At 39.9% G+C, this 6,757-nt stretch overlaps 1 pseudogene; it reads left to right on the top strand.

Annotated features, from left to right (window-relative positions):
* Positions 1–270: 270 nt before the first annotated feature.
* LOC124693474 lies at positions 271–5,177 on the top strand (annotated as a pseudogene).
* The last annotated feature ends 1,580 nt before the right edge of the window (positions 5,178–6,757 follow it).

The raw sequence follows: 6,757 nt of genomic DNA, 5'->3' as shown, positions 1-6,757 counted from the left end.
GAAGGTGCCGAGGATGAGGCGTTCGCCGCCACCGTGAATCTCCGTGTAGAACGAGCCGCTCGGGTGGGTGCACACGCCCACGAAAACCAGAGGATTTGCGCTGGGGGCAATGGTGGCGGCACGGTCTCGACGGCGGTGGTGCGCGTAAAAGGGGAAGTGGCCGTGGCAGGGGAGAAGGCGACGGCGAAAACCGGCGGTTTTTAGTGCTCCAGCGCCTTTTGACTGAGCCGTGGGCTCACCCAGGGGCTGACGGGGGGCCCGTTCGAAGATAAGCGTTCACGCGAGCGGCTCCCCCAACCTCCCACCATATACCACTTCTCTTCTAATTTTCTTTCGAAATCAATCCGCACGCGGCGATCCCTCGACGCCGTTCCAAATCCCTCGTCGCCTCCTCCCCGAATTCCGGAACCCCCTAGCGCCGCACGCCACCCACCCACCCGCAATGCTTTGTTTACTGGTTCACCCATCTTAGTTTGTTAATGACTTTGTACATAATCGACTACTCTATTATTCCATTATTTTCTGAGTTGTGGAACAAGATTCGTCAGATGCTTATTATTTGTGTTCTTCATTGATATACAATGTTGCTTACAGAATTTTGGCTACTGTATCAATTTCAGAACGCTACTCGCTTGGACAGCGAGATAATTTATGATAGAGACTTTGACTACGACTACTTCGGTTTCAAGACGCTTGAGAGGTCGTATCTGTTGAAAGTTGGTGGAAAGGTTGTGGAAAGACCACAGCATATGCTAATGAGAGTTTCTGTTGGGATACACAAGGATGACATCGACTCTGCTGTCAAAACGTACCACATGATGTCTCAGCGCTGGTTTACTCATGCTTCCCCAACCCTGTTCAATGCTGGCACTCCAAGGCCTCAAGTACTGCACCACTCCCATCTACTCTACAAGATTTTCAATATTGATTCTCAAGCTGTATACTTACTTTCCTATTCTTTGTGATGCAGTTAAGTAGCTGCTTTCTTATCTGCATGAAAGACGATAGTATTGAGGGAATCTATGATACTCTCTCCGAATGTGCTTCCATAAGCAAATCCGCTGGAGGAATCGGTGTCTCAATTCACAATGTTCGTGCTACTGGCAGTTACATTCGAGGAACAAATGGAACTTCCAATGGAATTGTACCCATGCTACGTGTTTTCAATGATACTGCACGTTATGTTGATCAAGGTGGAGGCAAGAGAAAGGGTAAGTAGCATCAGTTAGTCAGAAGTTTTATGTGATTCATAAGGGTTACTTATGGACTTCTAATTTACAGGTGCATTTGCTATATACTTGGAGCCTTGGCATGCTGATATTTTTGAGTTCCTTGATCTAAGGAAGAACCATGGAAAGGTAAACACTCTTGAATACTACATAACACACTTTTGGGTAGAGACACTAGAAACTGATTACCAGCTTGGATTTACCTTTTGGCATTTGATCACCACTACCAAGCTGTAAGAATATGAGCTGTGCTATTATCTTAATACCATCTTATCTGAACCTCAGTATGTACAATCTACAGGAGGAGAATCGTGCCAGGGATCTTTTCTATGCTCTCTGGATTCCTGATTTATTCATGGAAAGGGTGCAGAGTAACGAGCAATGGTCGCTATTTTGTCCCAGTGAGGCTCCAGGTTTGGCTGATTGCTGGGGAGATGAGTTTAATAATCTGTACAGAAATATGAAAGAGAAGTAGGTTGAATGCGGGATATACATATTTATTTTAAGTAACTAAAGAATATTTAATAACCTAGCTACACAATTTCAGGGTAAGGCAAAGAAGGTTGTGTCAGCACAGTCTCTCTGGTTTGACATTTTGAAGGCACAGATAGAAACTGGAACACCATATATGCTTTATAAGGTAATGTAGTTAATAAGGAGACTGGTTTGCTCTTAATTTGCAATTCTATCAACGCATGCATTCTCCCACTGAAATATCCAATGGTCTGTCTTTGAAAATACTTAATGATGTGCAGGACTCTTGCAATAGGAAAAGTAACCAGCAGAATCTGGGCACAATTAAGTCTTCCAACTTGTGTACAGAGATAATTGAGTTCACGAGTCCCACTGAAACTGCTGTTTGCAATCTTGCATCAATTGCTCTACCACGTTTTGTAAGGGAAAATGTACGTGCTGATTCCTACTGAATTCATTGGTCAGTTGGTGTAGTCCATTAACTTGCGTGTATAACATGTCACCATATGCTTTATGTTTCAGGGTGTTCCTATAGAGTCACATCCAGCTAAGCTTGTTGGTAGCAGTGGATCAAAAAGCAGATACTTTGACTTTGATAAACTAGCTGAGGTTTGCTTGGCTCATCTTTACAGTGTATGATTCTGTCCCATTAGCCTGATTGCTACTAACATATTTTTCGTGTATGACAGATTACTTCACTTGTGACATGGAATCTCAACAAAATAATTGATATTAATTATTACCCCGTTGAGACAGCAAGGAGGTCAAACATGAGGCACAGGCCCATTGGAATAGGTGTTCAAGGCCTAGCAGACACTTTTATTTTACTTGGCATGCCATTCGATTCACCAGAGGTACATCCCAAGTTAACAAAAGTGGTGCTATCATTTTGTGCTTTGCTGATACACATTATAATGTCATTGTTTATCAGGCCCAGCAGTTAAACAAGGATATCTTTGAGACTATCTATTACCATGCTTTGAAAGCTTCTGCTGAGATTGCATCAAATGAAGGTCCTTATGAAACTTATGCCGGGAGCCCTGCCAGCAAGGTTTGTCTGATGTCTGTAAATATGCCTGTTATATTTGCTGACTATCTCGTGTGATTATGTTGAACCATGCATTTCACATAGAAATATTTAATTGATGGTAGAAAACAATAAAATCATTTTTTTCTCACCATCAGTGGCTAGGTATTTAAGGAGATATCAGATTGTAGCATGATCTACTTATCAACTATGAAGAACTCAACAACTATACCTGTGAGATAGGCCCGTCCCCATACTACCTGTTCCCATCAACTATTGAGCTTAATTAACTGCTTAACTGAGAGTTTGTGCTAGTGCTAGTGCATAGTTAAACAAGGATATCTTTGAGACTATCTATAATCATGCTTTGAAAGCTTCTGCTGAAATTATTGCAAAAGGTCCTTGTGAAACTTATGCTGGGAGCCCAGTCAGCAAGGTTTTTCTGATGTGTGTAATATGCCTGTCATTTGTGCTGAATATATGGCGTGATTTGTACAACTATGCAATATTTCACATACAAAATTGACTGATGGTAGAAAACAATAAAATATTTCCTTGCTCACCATCAGCAGCAAAGTATTTATGGAGATATCAGATTTTAGTATGATTTACTTATCAACTATGAAAAACTCCTCAACAAATTTACCTGTGAGATAGGCCCTTCCCACTACTTCTGTCCGCATCAAACCATTGATCATAATTAACCACATAACTGCAAGTTTGTGGTATCTCTAGTGTAATAAGTGTATTCAGATATTGGTATTCTTTCTCGAATTGATTGTAATGGAACTCTTAGAGTTATAAGGATGTACAATCATCAGACCGTTTTGTTCCACTGTAGGATTTTAACAGCCAAATCCTATTTCTAAGGTTCTTGTCCATACACCTGTGCAGGGCATTCTTCAACCTGATATGTGGAATGTAGTGCCATCAGACAGATGGGACTGGCCAGCTGTAAGAGGGATGATTTCCAAAGTTGGATTAAGGAACTCTCTTCTGGTTGCTCCAATGCCCACTGCTTCTACTAGTCAAATCCTTGGCAACAACGAGTGCTTTGAACCGTACACGTCAAACATTTACAGTCGGAGAGTTCTAAGGTTTGCATATCTGCTCCCTGTATTGCGCGCTGAGCTGTTGAAATTATGATTGTTAGATAACATACTTGCTTTTGTCTTGGCAGTGGTGAGTTTGTTGTAGTGAACAAGCATCTCCTCCATGATTTGACTGAGATGGGTGTCTGGTCTCCCGTTCTGAAGAACAATATTATCTACCAGGATGGCTCTGTCCAAAAGATCACTGAGATCCCAGATGATCTAAAAGCAATTTACAAGTATGTGAAATATGATCATCTCATGCTGTAGTTTTTAAAGGTGTCAGTTTATGCATATCTAAATTTTTCTATATCATTGAACCAGGACTGTTTGGGAGATCAAGCAGAAAACTGTTGTTGACATGGCTGTTGACCGTGGCTGCTATATTGATCAAAGCCAGAGCCTCAATATCCACATGGATCAAGCAAGCTCTGGGAAGCTGACTTCCCTGCACTTCCACGCTTGGTCAAAGGTTTGCCTTAGCTCTACCGTTCTGTAGTGAGAAGTTCAGCAATTAGTGACATGTTTAGGTTGTTGATTTCCCAGAAAGCACAAGTGCATCGACAGAAACATAACATTTTTTTTCCTGTCATGTTCTAGGGCCTGAAAACTGGGATGTATTACCTGAGGACACGAGCTGCTGCTGATGCGATCAAATTCACAGTGGACACTAGTCTTCTGAAGGTGATAAGACAACTTACCCCAGTCCCTTTTTGGGTGCTCTGATGATCTGCAGATTTTACAGTGATTTTTGCTCAACTGCCAAGTCATCATTCTTACCATGAGTAACAACAAATATGCAGGATAAGAAGCTTGCCGAGGAGGAAGAGGATCTGGAGGCAAAGATGGCACAGGTGACCTGCTCCTTGAACAATCGGGAGGACTGCCTGGCCTGTGGAAGTTAGATTTGCTGTTCGCCCTTGTGACGCGCTAGCTGACCCATACAATTACTTTCCGCCGGCTAAGCTGCCTCTGCATGATGAACTCTGATTAAAGCAACCGTTGTGCGCTCATGCATAGGCAGTTGGGCATTGTGCTTGTATATCACCTATATCTAATTAATGTATAATATTTGCATGGAACAGTTTTTATCTGAATAGTCCTGGTATTCTAAATCTATGGAATTGGCAGTAGCCAAGGGGTTCCATGGATTGCATTTTATTTCCAGATTTTTCTTGGACACTTTTGGTGTGATTCTGTCCATGCATAAATCAGCCAAGGGGTCCGTGAGCACGGACAGTGTTTAGAGTAAAAGTATTGAGAGATGAACTATTGATTTCATTGATGATTGAGGGGTATATATACCCAGCGAACAGGCACCAATAAAGGCGGTTTACAAGGTTGTGTCCCTTCGAAGAGACACAGCTGTTGGACAAAAGTAACTGCCTAGTTAGCTTAAGACTTAAGCTAATCCTATTTCTAACACTCCCCCTTGGACAACGCCATTTCTTGAAAATCTCATGTGTAATCTTCAAGATCTTCTCGCATAGTCTTCTACTTATATATGAGGATGTCCTTGTAAATAATGGTGCTCTTTGTAAATATTTATCATCTTTAAAATGTCTCCCCCAAAAACCCTGTGGGAAAAATATGAGGAGAGTTGTATTTGATATGTTGTTAAAACTCCTTTAAACCCTTTGGGAAAAATAAGGAGAAAATAGTACAACATGTAAATATTGTTGTCTCCATGAGAACTCATATGAGAAAACCTTAGAGAAGGGAAAAACCTCACGAATGAGTTTGGAGAACAATAAGTATGCCTTATATACTTCCTTTAAAAACCCCAGTGGGGAAAATAGGAGGTACGACATATAAATATTGCAAAAAGTGCAATATGATGTGCCACCAAAAACTCCTTTAAAACCCAATAGGGAAAAATAAGGAGAAAGCAATGTGACATATCTAGACACTTATATTTATATCGTCTCATTAAAAACCTTTTATGAGAAACCATTAGGGAAAACTCATTAAGGGAAAAAGAGTACAATATATATGATCTAATGATCATCACCGGGTTATAATTTGGGAGTTTTACTCTCCCTGAACTTTGCAAATCTAAAAGTTGTCTTACACCAATCCATGAACTTAAATTCATGAGCGTGGGAATCTGTAAAACACTGTGAATAAATCTGTTAGATTTTCACATGATATGTTTGCAAAGTGTTTATCTCCCTAGTTTGAAAGATATTAATTTAACCCTGATGCATTTGAGCAATACAAGTGGTATTATCTGATAGATAATGGTGGGTGATTCTGTTGAATCTTAACCACATGATCTTGAATGTGTTCAATTATTATATGAAGCTGTTAGAGTCTATTTTGTATTCTTATTTTATAAGACTCTTTCATTGAATTCAGTCTATGATATGGCATTTTCGGGATCGGGTAATTATAGCCAACGTAGATTACATGATGGTCAAATCTTGATATTCCTAAGAGAATTAATCAAGAACATTTGTGCCTTAAATATATCAGAGGATATTACTTACACCAACTTTTTAGTTGGGGTTTGCACTTAAAAGAAGTTGACAACAAAACATTCGCATTCGTGATGTAGTTTGTATTGAGATATGGAACAAGAGGTCCAGTATCACTTCATCACTACTACAATGTATGAATGAATTTGTATCTATGTTAGGGATATTGTGACCATATGAATCTTTGATTTTATTTATCCATATTTAATTTCTCGAAAATTTTATGGACACGTAAAGACTGATAGATATGTATTCCGAAGGAATATACTCAAGTTATAAACTTGATTAATATTTGGTTCAATCCAAATCTCTGTCTTGATAAGATTGTAAGAACCTTTCATGTATATTAAAGACTTTGACGATAAAAGTATCGATATATACAAAGGTCATGTAGAATCCAATTAGGCAATGTTTCTATTGTACCACTCTGAGAAATGCAATACCAGTGAAACGGTGTTT

The sequence above is a fragment of the Lolium rigidum genome, chromosome 2 (genome assembly GCF_022539505.1).
Source record: "Lolium rigidum isolate FL_2022 chromosome 2, APGP_CSIRO_Lrig_0.1, whole genome shotgun sequence".
Classification (NCBI taxonomy): domain Eukaryota; kingdom Viridiplantae; phylum Streptophyta; class Magnoliopsida; order Poales; family Poaceae; genus Lolium; species Lolium rigidum.
The sequence above is the reverse complement of the archived record's forward strand: the minus strand, read 5'-3'. Positions and strand labels throughout refer to the sequence as shown.